At 49.7% G+C, this 17,867-nt stretch overlaps 7 non-coding genes across 7 annotated transcripts; all 7 read right to left on the bottom strand.

Moving 5' to 3' along the window:
• Positions 1 to 803: 803 nt before the first annotated feature.
• Positions 804 to 994, bottom strand: LOC142728887 (U2 spliceosomal RNA). Its single transcript, XR_012877841.1, has one exon. It is a non-coding gene; the product is annotated as a U2 spliceosomal RNA (small nuclear RNA).
• Positions 995 to 2,283: 1,289 nt separating this feature from the next.
• LOC142728889 (U2 spliceosomal RNA) lies at positions 2,284 to 2,474 on the bottom strand. The gene has a single exon (XR_012877843.1). It is a non-coding gene; the product is annotated as a U2 spliceosomal RNA (small nuclear RNA).
• A 1,298-nt stretch (positions 2,475 to 3,772) lies between these two features.
• LOC142728890 (U2 spliceosomal RNA) lies at positions 3,773 to 3,963 on the bottom strand. Its single transcript, XR_012877844.1, has one exon. It is a non-coding gene; the product is annotated as a U2 spliceosomal RNA (small nuclear RNA).
• A 1,276-nt stretch (positions 3,964 to 5,239) lies between these two features.
• On the bottom strand, positions 5,240 to 5,430 carry LOC142728891 (U2 spliceosomal RNA). Its single transcript, XR_012877845.1, has one exon. It is a non-coding gene; the product is annotated as a U2 spliceosomal RNA (small nuclear RNA).
• An 8,009-nt stretch (positions 5,431 to 13,439) lies between these two features.
• On the bottom strand, positions 13,440 to 13,633 carry LOC142728855 (U2 spliceosomal RNA). The gene has a single exon (XR_012877813.1). It is a non-coding gene; the product is annotated as a U2 spliceosomal RNA (small nuclear RNA).
• A 1,288-nt stretch (positions 13,634 to 14,921) lies between these two features.
• On the bottom strand, positions 14,922 to 15,112 carry LOC142728893 (U2 spliceosomal RNA). The gene has a single exon (XR_012877846.1). It is a non-coding gene; the product is annotated as a U2 spliceosomal RNA (small nuclear RNA).
• A 1,280-nt stretch (positions 15,113 to 16,392) lies between these two features.
• LOC142728894 (U2 spliceosomal RNA) lies at positions 16,393 to 16,583 on the bottom strand. Its single transcript, XR_012877847.1, has one exon. It is a non-coding gene; the product is annotated as a U2 spliceosomal RNA (small nuclear RNA).
• Positions 16,584 to 17,867: the final 1,284 nt, after the last annotated feature.

Genomic DNA, 17,867 nt, shown 5'->3' on the forward strand with positions numbered 1-17,867 from the left:
ATATAAGACGGTGAGGCTCAGTCAGTCACTCAGTGTTGCCTGAGAGGGCAACACTGCAACAGCCGGCCGCCAGGCTGTCTTTTTTTTGCACAGCTAGTTGCCTCCAGGAGGCCACAAGAGGGAGACAAGGGACTGCAAAATGGAAAATAGGCATCCACCAACTTTACAGACAACTTCTCCTTGCTCCTACAACCTCCATCCTTGCACAGTTTGTTATTCTTCTAGGTAACATAGTAACAAATCCAAATTGCTGCTCTCTTTGTAGGCAAGCAAGGCTTTGTTGCAACTGCAATTCTTACTTCTTCTTGAAATGTAGGGACGACAGTACATTCCATCACATCCATCTAGTGTACACAGGATGGTCCATTGTGGCGGGCAGGCGAGCGGGCGGGCTGCTTTATTGGCTGTTTGCTGTTCCCCTACTCCACTCCACTATTTGACTGTTGTGCTGCATCAATCAATCAATCAATCAATCAATCAATCAATCAATCAATCAATCAATCAAGTGGCTGGCTCAGGTGCAGCTCTTTAACTTACCTAAAAGGGAGGGCGGAGAGAAGACAAGGAAGGTGAATGAGGTGTTCCAATGTGAAATGCCGGAAACACAGAAACACAGACGACACACAACAAGAGGTGGCAATCTATTCATTAATTGCATTTAATCAATGAGCTCATTATCACTCATGCATTGTCCAACAGGTGTTGAAATAATGGGATTAAAAGGGGAGATCCCTTCAGAAAGACAGAAACAATAGCAAAGACAAAAAACACTTTTGGAATCTGCTTTTAGTCAACACATAAGGAAAGGGTGCACCGGTCCTGGAAATACTGCAATACCAGGTCAATGCGTGGAGTGGACAGAGCAAGCTCTATTTCCATCTCCCTGTTCTAAAAATCCATTTAATATATGGTCCCCAGATAGGGGACGTATCAGATATTAAACTGATAAGAACAGATACTACACTTGATCTTAGCCAAAAGGCCGAGAAGCGATAACCCGAACGGGCCGCGCGTTGCCCGAGCCTGCCCGATACTGCTGTTCAGCCCTTGCAGCGATTCAGCCTACTTCTAGGCAATTCCATGGGGCCCTGCAGGCTCACACACTCACAGCTACACGGGAGGTGAATAAAGGCCGGAGAGGAAGCCAGACAGGATTTGCTTCTTTTGCTTGCACCACAATGCAGTGCTGAAAGAGGAGGAATCTACATAAAAACGCCTTCCTGGCAACGCCCAAATGCCCTGCTGCCATGCAGATAAACACTGGCAGCGGCAGCAAGTGCATGCCCACAGCCACCCCTTGTTCCTTCACACCTTGTATCAGCTGTAATCCAGTCCAGTCCAGTGCTGCCTGCTGAGCAGCACTGACCAACACTGCCTGGGCCCAGGCTTTTATCTCTGAGGCCCCATTATGATGTCAGAAAGCTGGCTCTGGAATCCTGAGGGCTCCACTATGACACGTGCAAAGTTCCGTCTGAACTTTATATAAGACGGTGAGGCTCAGTCAGTCACTCAGTGTTGCCTGAGAGGGCAACACTGCAACAGCCGGCCGCCAGGCTGTCTTTTTTTTGCACAGCTAGTTGCCTCCAGGAGGCCACAAGAGGGAGACAAGGGACTGCAAAATGGAAAATAGGCATCCACCAACTTTACAGACAACTTCTCCTTGCTCCTACAACCTCCATCCTTGCACAGTTTGTTATTCTTCTAGGTAACATAGTAACAAATCCAAATTGCTGCTCTCTTTGTAGGCAAGCAAGGCTTTGTTGCAACTGCAATTCTTACTTCTTCTTGAAATGTAGGGACGACAGTACATTCCATCACATCCATCTAGTGTACACAGGTAGGTCCATTGTGGCGGGCAGGCGAGCGGGCGGGCTGCTTTATTGGCTGTTTGCTGTTCCCCTACTCCACTCCACTATTTGACTGTTGTGCTGCATCAATCAATCAATCAATCAATCAATCAATCAATCAATCAATCAATCAATCAAGTGGCTGGCTCAGGTGCAGCTCTTTAACTTACCTAAAAGGGAGGGCGGAGAGAAGACAAGGAAGGTGAATGAGGTGTTCCAATGTGAAATGCCGGAAACACAGAAACACAGACGACACACAACAAGAGGTGGCAATCTATTCATTAATTGCATTTAATCAATGAGCTCATTATCACTCATGCATTGTCCAACAGGTGTTGAAATAATGGGATTAAAAGGGGAGATCCCTTCAGAAAGACAGAAACAATAGCAAAGACAAAAAACACTTTTGGAATCTGCTTTTAGTCAACACATAAGGAAAGGGTGCACCGGTCCTGGAAATACTGCAATACCAGGTCAATGCGTGGAGTGGACAGAGCAAGCTCTATTTCCATCTCCCTGTTCTAAAAATCCATTTAATATATGGTCCCCAGATAGGGGACGTATCAGATATTAAACTGATAAGAACAGATACTACACTTGATCTTAGCCAAAAGGCCGAGAAGCGATAACCCGAACGCGATAACCCGAACGGGCCGCGCGTTGCCCGAGCCTGCCCGATACTGCTGTTCAGCCCTTGCAGCGATTCAGCCTACTTCTAGGCAATTCCATGGGGCCCTGCAGGCTCACACACTCACAGCTACACGGGAGGTGAATAAAGGCCGGAGAGGAAGCCAGACAGGATTTGCTTCTTTTGCTTGCACCACAATGCAGTGCTGAAAGAGGAGGAATCTACATAAAAACGCCTTCCTGGCAACGCCCAAATGCCCTGCTGCCATGCAGATAAACACTGGCAGCGGCAGCAAGTGCATGCCCACAGCCACCCCTTGTTCCTTCACACCTTGTATCAGCTGTAATCCAGTCCAGTCCAGTGCTGCCTGCTGAGCAGCACTGACCAACACTGCCTGGGCCCAGGCTTTTATCTCTGAGGCCCCATTATGATGTCAGAAAGCTGGCTCTGGAATCCTGAGGGCTCCACTATGACACGTGCAAAGTTCCGTCTGAACTTTATATAAGACGGTGAGGCTCAGTCAGTCACTCAGTGTTGCCTGAGAGGGCAACACTGCAACAGCCGGCCGCCAGGCTGTCTTTTTTTTGCACAGCTAGTTGAGAGGGAGACAAGGGACTGCAAAATGGAAAATAGGCATCCACCAACTTTACAGACAACTTCTCCTTGCTCCTACAACCTCCATCCTTGCACAGTTTGTTATTCTTCTAGGTAACATAGTAACAAATCCAAATTGCTGCTCTCTTTGTAGGCAAGCAAGGCTTTGTTGCAACTGCAATTCTTACTTCTTCTTGAAATGTAGGGACGACAGTACATTCCATCACATCCATCTAGTGTACACAGGTAGGTCCATTGTGGCGGGCAGGCGAGCGGGCGGGCTGCTTTATTGGCTGTTTGCTGTTCCCCTACTCCACTCCACTATTTGACTGTTGTGCTGCATCAATCAATCAATCAATCAATCAATCAATCAATCAATCAATCAATCAATCAATCAATCAATCAGTGGCTGGCTCAGGTGCAGCTCTTTAACTTACCTAAAAGGGAGGGCGGAGAGAAGACAAGGAAGGTGAATGAGGTGTTCCAATGTGAAATGCCGGAAACACAGAAACACAGACGACACACAACAAGAGGTGGCAATCTATTCATTAATTGCATTTAATCAATGAGCTCATTATCACTCATGCATTGTCCAACAGGTGTTGAAATAATGGGATTAAAAGGGGAGATCCCTTCAGAAAGACAGAAACAATAGCAAAGACAAAAAACACTTTTGGAATCTGCTTTTAGTCAACACATAAGGAAAGGGTGCACCGGTCCTGGAAATACTGCAATACCAGGTCAATGCGTGGAGTGGACAGAGCAAGCTCTATTTCCATCTCCCTGTTCTAAAAATCCATTTAATATATGGTCCCCAGATAGGGGACGTATCAGATATTAAACTGATAAGAACAGATACTACACTTGATCTTAGCCAAAAGGCCGAGAAGCGATAACCCGAACGGGCCGCGCGTTGCCCGAGCCTGCCCGATACTGCTGTTCAGCCCTTGCAGCGATTAAGCCTACTTCTAGGCAATTCCATGGGGCCCTGCAGGCTCACACACTCACAGCTACACGGGAGGTGAATAAAGGCCGGAGAGGAAGCCAGACAGGATTTGCTTCTTTTGCTTGCACCACAATGCAGTGCTGAAAGAGGAGGAATCTACATAAAAACGCCTTCCTGGCAACGCCCAAATGCCCTGCTGCCATGCAGATAAACACTGGCAGCGGCAGCAAGTGCATGCCCACAGCCACCCCTTGTTCCTTCACACCTTGTATCAGCTGTAATCCAGTCCAGTCCAGTGCTGCCTGCTGAGCAGCACTGACCAACACTGCCTGGGCCCAGGCTTTTATCTCTGAGGCCCCATTATGATGTCAGAAAGCTGGCTCTGGAATCCTGAGGGCTCCACTATGACACGTGCAAAGTTCCGTCTGAACTTTATATAAGACGGTGAGGCTCAGTCAGTCACTCAGTGTTGCCTGAGAGGGCAACACTGCAACAGCCGGCCGCCAGGCTGTCTTTTTTTTGCACAGCTAGTTGCCTCCAGGAGGCCACAAGAGGGAGACAAGGGACTGCAAAATGGAAAATAGGCATCCACCAACTTTACAGACAACTTCTCCTTGCTCCTACAACCTCCATCCTTGCACAGTTTGTTATTCTTCTAGGTAACATAGTAACAAATCCAAATTGCTGCTCTCTTTGTAGGCAAGCAAGGCTTTGTTGCAACTGCAATTCTTACTTCTTCTTGAAATGTAGGGACGACAGTACATTCCATCACATCCATCTAGTGTACACAGGTAGGTCCATTGTGGCGGGCAGGCGAGCGGGCGGGCTGCTTTATTGGCTGTTTGCTGTTCCCCTACTCCACTCCACTATTTGACTGTTGTGCTGCATCAATCAATCAATCAATCAATCAATCAATCAATCAATCAGTGGCTGGCTCAGGTGCAGCTCTTTAACTTACCTAAAAGGGAGGGCGGAGAGAAGACAAGGAAGGTGAATGAGGTGTTCCAATGTGAAATGCCGGAAACACAGAAACACAGACGACACACAACAAGAGGTGGCAATCTATTCATTAATTGCATTTAATCAATGAGCTCATTATCACTCATGCATTGTCCAACAGGTGTTGAAATAATGGGATTAAAAGGGGAGATCCCTTCAGAAAGACAGAAACAATAGCAAAGACAAAAAACACTTTTGGAATCTGCTTTTAGTCAACACATAAGGAAAGGGTGCACCGGTCCTGGAAATACTGCAATACCAGGTCAATGCGTGGAGTGGACAGAGCAAGCTCTATTTCCATCTCCCTGTTCTAAAAATCCATTTAATATATGGTCCCCAGATAGGGGACGTATCAGATATTAAACTGATAAGAACAGATACTACACTTGATCTTAGCCAAAAGGCCGAGAAGCGATAACCCGAACGGGCCGCGCGTTGCCCGAGCCTGCCCGATACTGCTGTTCAGCCCTTGCAGCGATTCAGCCTACTTCTAGGCAATTCCATGGGGCCCTGCAGGCTCACACACTCACAGCTACACGGGAGGTGAATAAAGGCCGGAGAGGAAGCCAGACAGGATTTGCTTCTTTTGCTTGCACCACAATGCAGTGCTGAAAGAGGAGGAATCTACATAAAAACGCCTTCCTGGCAACGCCCAAATGCCCTGCTGCCATGCAGATAAACACTGGCAGCGGCAGCAAGTGCATGCCCACAGCCACCCCTTGTTCCTTCACACCTTGTATCAGCTGTAATCCAGTCCAGTCCAGTGCTGCCTGCTGAGCAGCACTGACCAACACTGCCTGGGCCCAGGCTTTTATCTCTGAGGCCCCATTATGATGTCAGAAAGCTGGCTCTGGAATCCTGAGGGCTCCACTATGACACGTGCAAAGTTCCGTCTGAACTTTATATAAGACGGTGAGGCTCAGTCAGTCACTCAGTGTTGCCTGAGAGGGCAACACTGCAACAGCCGGCCGCCAGGCTGTCTTTTTTTTGCACAGCTAGTTGCCTCCAGGAGGCCACAAGAGGGAGACAAGGGACTGCAAAATGGAAAATAGGCATCCACCAACTTTACAGACAACTTCTCCTTGCTCCTACAACCTCCATCCTTGCACAGTTTGTTATTCTTCTAGGTAACATAGTAACAAATCCAAATTGCTGCTCTCTTTGTAGGCAAGCAAGGCTTTGTTGCAACTGCAATTCTTACTTCTTCTTGAAATGTAGGGACGACAGTACATTCCATCACATCCATCTAGTGTACACAGGTAGGTCCATTGTGGCGGGCAGGCGAGCGGGCGGGCTGCTTTATTGGCTGTTTGCTGTTCCCCTACTCCACTCCACTATTTGACTGTTGTGCTGCATCAATCAATCAATCAATCAATCAATCAATCAATCAATCAGTGGCTGGCTCAGGTGCAGCTCTTTAACTTACCTAAAAGGGAGGGCGGAGAGAAGACAAGGAAGGTGAATGAGGTGTTCCAATGTGAAATGCCGGAAACACAGAAACACAGACGACACACAACAAGAGGTGGCAATCTATTCATTAATTGCATTTAATCAATGAGCTCATTATCACTCATGCATTGTCCAACAGGTGTTGAAATAATGGGATTAAAAGGGGAGATCCCTTCAGAAAGACAGAAACAATAGCAAAGACAAAAAACACTTTTGGAATCTGCTTTTAGTCAACACATAAGGAAAGGGTGCACCGGTCCTTGACTTAAGGTATGTTTGATGCTTCCGCTATCTACGACCTTACACCCCAAACCCCAATAAGAGACCACACATGAATTTTGGTGTAAAGGCCACAGCAGCCATTTATTAAACACACCTTTTTTCTGAAAAAGAGCATAACCATAAACACATCATAACTCCATGATAACATCCTGCTCTATTTCCCAACTCCAGATAAAGGATCCTTGAAGGCACTTCAATCATTAAACTCCATCGTTTCCTTATTAGGTCTGGACCCCTTACCCTACAGCCGTTCTGCACCTGACCCGAGGGCACCAACCATGTCCAAGACCTCTCTCTCCCTTCCTGGGGACCCTGCCCATCAGGAATATATATGAGCTGGGTAACCACTCCCCAGCCCCTCCAATACTATCCCGGGTTAAACGCCCCGAGTTCTCTTGCAACAATCTCCATTGTTGCTTCTCCTTCTCATTCCGTGCCTCCAAAGACCCCTCCTCCTACCGCCATTGCTACTGTGACAAAACAAAACCCCAACCGACAAATTCCCATAAACAGGAGAAAATACTGGGAGGGCGGGCGGGACAAAAATTTCTCCTGTTGTCCAGCGGGAAAGAGGGCTGCCTCTTCCCCGCATGGACTTATATACTTTATTCTCCACCCACCACATATAGATACATTTTGCCCCATGCCCCCTTTCACATAACCCTCCCATCCCTATAAATATAGCCTAAAACATAATACCTAAAACATAATAGCCTAGAACTCCCAAACACCTAGTCATGCGCTTGCTTCATTACGGCTGCGCCTACATTACGCTGGGCTTACTTGACTTAAGGTATGTTTGATGCTTCCGCTATCTACGACCTTACACCCCAAACCCCAATAAGAGACCACACATGAATTTTGGTGTAAAGGCCACAGCAGCCATTTATTAAACACACCTTTTTTCTGAAAAAGAGCATAACCATAAACACATCATAACTCCATGATAACATCCTGCTCTATTTCCCAACTCCAGATAAAGGATCCTTGAAGGCACTTCAATCATTAAACTCCATCGTTTCCTTATTAGGTCTGGACCCCTTACCCTACAGCCGTTCTGCACCTGACCCGAGGGCACCAACCATGTCCAAGACCTCTCTCTCCCTTCCTGGGGACCCTGCCCATCAGGAATATATATGAGCTGGGTAACCACTCCCCAGCCCCTCCAATACTATCCCGGGTTAAACGCCCCGAGTTCTCTTGCAACAATCTCCATTGTTGCTTCTCCTTCTCATTCCGTGCCTCCAAAGACCCCTCCTCCTACCGCCACGACAATCATGTGTGACCCCTTACACATGATTGTCCCTCCACAACTGCAGGGCTTTCTCCATGCCCTCCTTAATGTCCAAGGTCCACATATCCAGACCCACCTCGTTTAGATGAACACCATCCGCCCTGAGGAAACCTACCTCTCTACCCTCCAACTCCTTATGCCTCACCACAACACCGCCATTGCGTGCCACAAACCTGCCAACTACCTTGTTGACCTTTGCTCGCGCTTTGTTTAAGCTATGTACGGAACGTGCCTGCCGCCACACCTTGCGAGCCACAATATCCGACCATACAATAACCACTCCTGGGAACGCCGACCACAACCGCAAAAGGTCAATCTTCACATCCCTCACTAAATCCCTGGACGACCGAATGCCCAAATCATTGCCGCCAAGGTGCACCACTAAGATATCCGGCGCCCTGTCCAATCCCGCATAAAATTGTACCTCTGGTAACAGCCTACACCACAGCATGCCCCGCAGGCCCAACCATCTGACCTGCACCTCTGCGTGATCCATGCCCAACTGCCGTCCGGCCGGACGAACATCAGCACGCACACCTCCCCAGTGTACGTAGGAGTGCCCCATGATCCAAATCAAGCAGGGACCTGCACCTAAAACAACACAAAACAACAACGTAACTACTCCATATCCACCTCCAGCACATCTTATCACCACCGCCTCAAAGCAAGTGAGGCCGCACATACAACCTGTATCTGTCTGACTCCCACCTACCAATCTTCTTAACCATCGCCGGGGATAAACCCCACCGAGCTGCTTCCGTAGCTGCGCCAATTCTAAAGGAATGAGAGCTAAAACCTGCTCCACCTCTGCCGGACAACAGGATACATTTTTTGAACACCTGTGAAAACTGGAATTTTGACAGAGACAGCCCGTCTGCATGAACCAACAAGGATGCCGGGCCCTCAGGCCTCACCGCAACAAACTCCCGAAAACAGCGGACCGGGCACACCCGCGACCCTGGTAACTCATACAAACGCACCACAAAACCTCTCCCCTCCTGATCTGTCTTAGATCTACGGAGCAAACAAGAAAGGCAGGAGCCATCCAAATCCACATCAGCATACAATAAACCCCCTGCCACACTCTTACTGGCCGACACCAACTCCGATATCCGGAACGCCCCAAAGAAAGCCAAAGAAAAGGCCAGTGTAAATAGCCGCACTTCAAATGCTGAAACACAAACCTCCCTCAACAATTCACAAATCGCTACCAACAGCTCAAATGACACCGGCTTCCTGAGATCCCTAACTGCGGAACCCCTCCTGAAACCCTTCATTGCCTGCCGCACCAGAAAGGACTTAGTCACGTCCTCCTCACCTTTCTTCTTAAACCAAAAAGCCAAGGCCGACAAACTGCGAGCGACCATTGCTGCAGACGACCCCTCACTGTACGCATTTCCTATAAAATACAGCAAACACGCCTGCCGATCTGCAATACCTGCCTGCGCATTTTCCAACAACGTCTCCCATACTTGCCACACCGCACTGTACCTCTGCCACGTGACCGCACTAACCGACCTTTCCACAAGCGACATCGCCATTGTCACACCACCTTCCACAGATGCTCTGGACAAGGCAGGCCATGAGACTCCGCCCCCGGCGCCAGCAGACGAAACCTGTCCCACTGTTGACGAGAAAGGGAATCAGCCACAGAATTCAGCACCCCAGGAATATGCACTGCCACAAAATGCGCATTTAACATCAAACCTCTCAAAACTAAATGTCGCAATAGCCGCACGACTGGCGGAGAATTAGCCGTCTGGGCATTAACAGCCTGAACGACACCTAGATTGTCACATACGAAACGCACTCTCCGGTCCCGCAGACAATCCCCCCACAACTCCGCAGCCACCACAATCGGGAACAATTCCAGCAGAGCCAAGTTACGGACAAAACCACATTCATGCCATGTATCAGGCCAAACTCCTGCACACCACTGCCCCTGGAAATAAGCCCCAAATCCACATGCACCTGATGCATCAGTATACAGCTCCAAGTCCACACTAGACACCGGCTGATACATGAGCACCGACCGCCCATTATAGGTCTGCAAAAACTCCCCCCACACCAACAAGTCAGCTTTCAACTCCGCCGACAACCTAATGAAATGATGAGGGGAATGCACCCCTGCGGTAGCATTCGCCAACCGCCTGCAAAACACCCGCCCCATGGGCATAATCCTACAAGCGAAATTCAAATGCCCCAACAAGGATTGCAAGTCCCGCAATTGTATCTTCTTCCTGCGCAGCGCACTCGCCACCAACTCTCTCATCTCCAGCAACTTATCATCAGGCAAGCGACACTCCATGTTATCTGAATCAATCATGATTCCCAAAAACTTAATGACCGTCGTGGGTCCCTCAGTTTTCTCAGGCGCCAAAGGTACCCCAAAATCCATTGCCACTCTCTCCATAGTGTGTAGCAATCCTGCACACACATAGGTACCCGGCGGACCGATAAACAGGAAATCATCCAGATAATGTAGGGCAGATTGCACCTGCGCCTCCCGACGGACCACCCACTCCAAAAACGTGCTAAACATCTCAAAATAAGCGCATGAAATGGAGCAGCCCATCGGGAGGCAACAATCCACAAAATATTCCTCCTGCCAATAACATCCCAGCAAACAAAAACTATCCGGATGCACCGGCAATAAACGAAAAGCGGCCTCAATGTCAGTTTTCGCTAACAGAGAGCCCTTCCCGTATTTCCGAACCCAAACAACCGCCGCATCAAAGTTAGTGTAACTGACCGCGCACAGGGCCGGATCAATGCCGTCATTCACCGACTCGCCTTCCGGATAAGACAAGTGATGAATAAGGCGGAATTTATTCACCTCCTTTTTTGGAACCAAACCTAACGGGGAAACACGCAAATTCTGAACAGGCGGGGAGGAAAACGGCCCCGCCATGCGGCCCAAAGCCACCTCCTTCAGCAGCTTATCCGTAACCAGATCAGGCCGCGCCAAAGCAGACGACAAATTACGGACTACCCCGTCACGTCCCACCGACGTACAAGGAATCCGAAAACCTTCTGAAAATCCTAACCACAACAAATCCGCCACTTTCTTATTTGGATAGCCCCTTAAAAACGGGAGCATCCTTTCCACCCTCACCGGCGTCGCCCCTCTTCTGCTCAGCATCTCCCTGCCTGCCCTTATGCTTCTTGAAGCATCTGGACAAACCATGGGCGCCTCCGCAACCGGAGCACTCGTGCTTGTACCTACAATCTGGGCCGAACTTGCAATGCCCCTCATTATACTGCCAGCAACACCCCTTTCCTGAGGATCCTGACCGACCCGCTGCTGACCCCTGACCGCCGGCCGCATCACGAAAGGGCTGCTGCCCCTGTTTTGGCGCAGACATCAGACGCATCCATAAACTGATATCCTTGTGATCCCATCGCAACGACGGGCGCACCGACTTCCGCTGACGAAACTGTTCGTCATACCGCAACCACGCATTACCACCGTATACACGATACGCCTCCCCTACCGAATCCATATAACAGAATAACGCCGAACAGTTCTCCGGCGCCTTCTCACCCACCACACTAGCCAAGATAGCGAAGGCCTGCAGCCAATTCGCAAAAGTCCGTGGAATCAAACGATACCGCCGCCGCTCCTCCTCCTCCTTCTTACTTTCATCCGGTTTCCACCGGTCCAAATTAAACTTCTCTAACGGCAGCAAAGAAAAAATCTCAACATATTCATCTTTCCATATCTTTTCCCTAATCTCCACCTTCAAATGTGCCCCCAGCGGGCCCTCAAAACACACATAAACCTCACCTTTAGCGGCGTCAGCCAAACGCACATCCTCCACCACCTTCTTAGCTGTACTAGCCGCCTCGTCAACTGCTTTTCCCACAGCCACTACGGCACCCACAACCGGCGCCACTTCACTAACACCCGCAATCACTGCCGCAGCTGCACCAGAAATCGCCTCATTAGCAACCGCACTCCCTGCCGCACTAGCAGACGCCTCACTAGCAGCGCCCCATACCCTCGCTGGCGACTGCTCTACGCCTGGCACAATTCTCATAAAATACTCCTGCATCCCTCTAAACAACAATTGCATCTGTGACATTGACAATATCCCCCCCACATCCCCCCCACACATCCCCGGCACCACATCAGTGGTAGACTCACCCGTACGTCCCTGAGGTGACCTCCCAGCGGACGCGTCCATCACTCCAGATAATCCAGGCGTCGGTCGTGACGATCCTAGGGAGTGGTGCTCCTGCACCCCACGCTCCCCGTAGCTCCCCGCACTTCCAGTCGCTGCTGCTCTAGGCTCCGCGGAATGCGGCCCGTCCACGATCCTGCCACCCCCTGGTGGCGTGGCATATTCAGAACGACAGCCCTGCCGATCCAGTCCTTCTGCAGGGCTGTCAAAATAAAATCTTCTTGTAGTCGTCGCTGCCTGTATAGCAGACCGCTGCCCCCCCTCGTCCGGATGGGGCCCGGCGTCATTCCAAGAAGTTGCCCGGGTACCTCCGGTCGCTGTCGCCGCCGCACGCCTCCCTGCTCCTGCAGGAGGCGATCTCGCTCCCCATCTAGATGCCGCCCGCCTCTTCCTGCGGGTCGGCGCTGGTGTCCTGATGTCTGTCCGCTGAGCTCCTCCGGCACCTGGCGCATCGGCGCCGGAGAAAGCCGTCACTTCCGGACCTGCGCGCGCATCCGGCCCCGCACGCACATCCGGTCCTGTGCGCGCATCCGGTCTTGCGCGCGCATCCGGTCCCGCCTCCACTTCCGGCGTTGTTGTTGAAGACAGGAGGGAGGAAGATGGCCGCCGCGGCCCCCCCCCTCCTGTCACCTCCGGTCTCGCCCGCCTGATGGGATTCCTCCCAGACCTCCGTGGACCGACGCCAGGGTGCAGCTCCGGACCAGCAGGAGGAGGAGGGTCCCTGGAGGGGCTCCCTCGGCGCCGACCAGACCGAGGCGTCTCTGCAGATGAAGGCCTCTCCTGAGGCCTGGAACGCCTGCTGCTGCGTCCCTCACTCTCCTCTCCAGCCGCTGGAACCGGAGGAAGAGCCCCGGCAATCAGCGCATCCAGCCATCCCACGCCGTGCTGCATCGCTGCATCGCGGATCCTGGCCATCGTTGTCTCCATCGCCGCTTCCATCAGGTAAGTAGAAATATTAATCTGTATATTTGTCTTTTAAATATAATAACAGGACAAAAATTTCTCCTGTTGTCCAGCGGGAAAGAGGGCTGCCTCTTCCCCGCATGGACTTATATACTTTATTCTCCACCCACCACATATAGATACATTTTGCCCCATGCCCCCTTTCACATAACCCTCCCATCCCTATAAATATAGCCTAAAACATAATACCTAAAACATAATAGCCTAGAACTCCCAAACACCTAGTCATGCGCTTGCTTCATTACGGCTGCGCCTACATTACGCTGGGCTTACTGGAAATACTGCAATACCAGGTCAATGCGTGGAGTGGACAGAGCAAGCTCTATTTCCATCTCCCTGTTCTAAAAATCCATTTAATATATGGTCCCCAGATAGGGGACGTATCAGATATTAAACTGATAAGAACAGATACTACACTTGATCTTAGCCAAAAGGCCGAGAAGCGATAACCCGAACGGGCCGCGCGTTGCCCGAGCCTGCCCGATACTGCTGTTCAGCCCTTGCAGCGATTCAGCCTACTTCTAGGCAATTCCATGGGGCCCTGCAGGCGCACACACTCACAGCTACACGGGAGGTGAATAAAGGCCGGGGAGGAAGCCAGACAGGATTTGCTTCTTTTGCTTGCACCACAATGCAGTGCTGAAAGAGGAGGAATCTACATAAAAACGCCTTCCTGGCAACGCCCAAATGCCCTGCTGCCATGCAGATAAACACTGGCAGCGGCAGCAAGTGCATGCCCACAGCCACCCCTTGTTCCTTCACACCTTGTATCAGCTGTAATCCAGTCCAGTCCAGTGCTGCCTGCTGAGCAGCACTGACCAACACTGCCTGGGCCCAGGCTTTTATCTCTGAGGCCCCATTATGATGTCAGAAAGCTGGCTCTGGAATCCTGAGGGCTCCACTATGACACGTGCAAAGTTCCGTCTGAACTTTATATAAGACGGTGAGGCTCAGTCAGTCACTCAGTGTTGCCTGAGAGGGCAACACTGCAACAGCCGGCCGCCAGGCTGTCTTTTTTTTGCACAGCTAGTTGCCTCCAGGAGGCCACAAGAGGGAGACAAGGGACTGCAAAATGGAAAATAGGCATCCACCAACTTTACAGACAACTTCTCCTTGCTCCTACAACCTCCATCCTTGCACAGTTTGTTATTCTTCTAGGTAACATAGTAACAAATCCAAATTGCTGCTCTCTTTGTAGGCAAGCAAGGCTTTGTTGCAACTGCAATTCTTACTTCTTCTTGAAATGTAGGGACGACAGTACATTCCATCACATCCATCTAGTGTACACAGGATGGTCCATTGTGGCGGGCAGGCGAGCGGGCGGGCTGCTTTATTGGCTGTTTGCTGTTCCCCTACTCCACTCCACTATTTGACTGTTGTGCTGCATCAATCAATCAATCAATCAATCAATCAATCAATCAATCAATCAATCAATCAGTGGCTGGCTCAGGTGCAGCTCTTTAACTTACCTAAAAGGGAGGGCGGAGAGAAGACAAGGAAGGTGAATGAGGTGTTCCAATGTGAAATGCCGGAAACACAGAAACACAGACGACACACAACAAGAGGTGGCAATCTATTCATTAATTGCATTTAATCAATGAGCTCATTATCACTCATGCATTGTCCAACAGGTGTTGAAATAATGGGATTAAAAGGGGAGATCCCTTCAGAAAGACAGAAACAATAGCAAAGACAAAAAACACTTTTGGAATCTGCTTTTAGTCAACACATAAGGAAAGGGTGCACCGGTCCTGGAAATACTGCAATACCAGGTCAATGCGTGGAGTGGACAGAGCAAGCTCTATTTCCATCTCCCTGTTCTAAAAATCCATTTAATATATGGTCCCCAGATAGGGGACGTATCAGATATTAAACTGATAAGAACAGATACTACACTTGATCTTAGCCAAAAGGCCGAGAAGCGATAACCCGAACGGGCCGCGCGTTGCCCGAGCCTGCCCGATACTGCTGTTCAGCCCTTGCAGCGATTCAGCCTACTTCTAGGCAATTCCATGGGGCCCTGCAGGCTCACACACTCACAGCTACACGGGAGGTGAATAAAGGCCGGAGAGGAAGCCAGACAGGATTTGCTTCTTTTGCTTGCACCACAATGCAGTGCTGAAAGAGGAGGAATCTACATAAAAACGCCTTCCTGGCAACGCCCAAATGCCCTGCTGCCATGCAGATAAACACTGGCAGCGGCAGCAAGTGCATGCCCACAGCCACCCCTTGTTCCTTCACACCTTGTATCAGCTGTAATCCAGTCCAGTCCAGTGCTGCCTGCTGAGCAGCACTGACCAACACTGCCTGGGCCCAGGCTTTTATCTCTGAGGCCCCATTATGATGTCAGAAAGCTGGCTCTGGAATCCTGAGGGCTCCACTATGACACGTGCAAAGTTCCGTCTGAACTTTATATAAGAAGGTGAGGCTCAGTCAGTCACTCAGTGTTGCCTGAGAGGGCAACACTGCAACAGCCGGCCGCCAGGCTGTCTTTTTTTTGCACAGCTAGTTGCCTCCAGGAGGCCACAAGAGGGAGACAAGGGACTGCAAAATGGAAAATAGGCATCCACCAACTTTACAGACAACTTCTCCTTGCTCCTACAACCTCCATCCTTGCACAGTTTGTTATTCTTCTAGGTAACATAGTAACAAATCCAAATTGCTGCTCTCTTTGTAGGCAAGCAAGGCTTTGTTGCAACTGCAATTCTTACTTCTTCTTGAAATGTAGGGACGACAGTACATTCCATCACATCCATCTAGTGTACACAGGTAGGTCCATTGTGGCGGGCAGGCGAGCGGGCGGGCTGCTTTATTGGCTGTTTGCTGTTCCCCTACTCCACTCCACTATTTGACTGTTGTGCTGCATCAATCAATCAATCAATCAATCAATCAATCAATCAATCAATCAGTGGCTGGCTCAGGTGCAGCTCTTTAACTTACCTAAAAGGGAGGGCGGAGAGAAGACAAGGAAGGTGAATGAGGTGTTCCAATGTGAAATGCCGGAAACACAGAAACACAGACGACACACAACAAGAGGTGGCAATCTATTCATTAATTGCATTTAATCAATGAGCTCATTATCACTCATGCATTGTCCAACAGGTGTTGAAATAATGGGATTAAAAGGGGAGATCCCTTCAGAAAGACAGAAACAATAGCAAAGACAAAAAACACTTTTGGAATCTGCTTTTAGTCAACACATAAGGAAAGGGTGCACCGGTCCTGGAAATACTGCAATACCAGGTCAATGCGTGGAGTGGACAGAGCAAGCTCTATTTCCATCTCCCTGTTCTAAAAATCCATTTAATATATGGTCCCCAGATAGGGGACGTATCAGATATTAAACTGATAAGAACAGATACTACACTTGATCTTAGCCAAAAGGCCGAGAAGCGATAACCCGAACGGGCCGCGCGTTGCCCGAGCCTGCCCGATACTGCTGTTCAGCCCTTGCAGCGATTCAGCCTACTTCTAGGCAATTCCATGGGGCCCTGCAGGCGCACACACTCACAGCTACACGGGAGGTGAATAAAGGCCGGGGAGGAAGCCAGACAGGATTTGCTTCTTTTGCTTGCACCACAATGCAGTGCTGAAAGAGGAGGAATCTACATAAAAACGCCTTCCTGGCAACGCCCAAATGCCCTGCTGCCATGCAGATAAACACTGGCAGCGGCAGCAAGTGCATGCCCACAGCCACCCCTTGTTCCTTCACACCTTGTATCAGCTGTAATCCAGTCCAGTCCAGTGCTGCCTGCTGAGCAGCACTGACCAACACTGCCTGGGCCCAGGCTTTTATCTCTGAGGCCCCATTATGATGTCAGAAAGCTGGCTCTGGAATCCTGAGGGCTCCACTATGACACGTGCAAAGTTCCGTCTGAACTTTATATAAGACGGTGAGGCTCAGTCAGTCACTCAGTGTTGCCTGAGAGGGCAACACTGCAACAGCCGGCCGCCAGGCTGTCTTTTTTTTGCACAGCTAGTTGCCTCCAGGAGGCCACAAGAGGGAGACAAGGGACTGCAAAATGGAAAATAGGCATCCACCAACTTTACAGACAACTTCTCCTTGCTCCTACAACCTCCATCCTTGCACAGTTTGTTATTCTTCTAGGTAACATAGTAACAAATCCAAATTGCTGCTCTCTTTGTAGGCAAGCAAGGCTTTGTTGCAACTGCAATTCTTACTTCTTCTTGAAATGTAGGGACGACAGTACATTCCATCACATCCATCTAGTGTACACAGGATGGTCCATTGTGGCGGGCAGGCGAGCGGGCGGGCTGCTTTATTGGCTGTTTGCTGTTCCCCTACTCCACTCCACTATTTGACTGTTGTGCTGCATCAATCAATCAATCAATCAATCAATCAATCAATCAATCAATCAATCAATCAATCAATCAATCAATCAGTGGCTGGCTCAGGTGCAGCTCTTTAACTTACCTAAAAGGGAGGGCGGAGAGAAGACAAGGAAGGTGAATGAGGTGTTCCAATGTGAAATGCCGGAAACACAGAAACACAGACGACACACAACAAGAGGTGGCAATCTATTCATTAATTGCATTTAATCAATGAGCTCATTATCACTCATGCATTGTCCAACAGGTGTTGAAATAATGGGATTAAAAGGGGAGATCCCTTCAGAAAGACAGAAACAATAGCAAAGACAAAAAACACTTTTGGAATCTG

This window comes from Rhinoderma darwinii, unplaced genomic scaffold (assembly GCF_050947455.1).
Source record: "Rhinoderma darwinii isolate aRhiDar2 unplaced genomic scaffold, aRhiDar2.hap1 Scaffold_691, whole genome shotgun sequence".
NCBI classification, from domain to species: domain Eukaryota; kingdom Metazoa; phylum Chordata; class Amphibia; order Anura; family Rhinodermatidae; genus Rhinoderma; species Rhinoderma darwinii.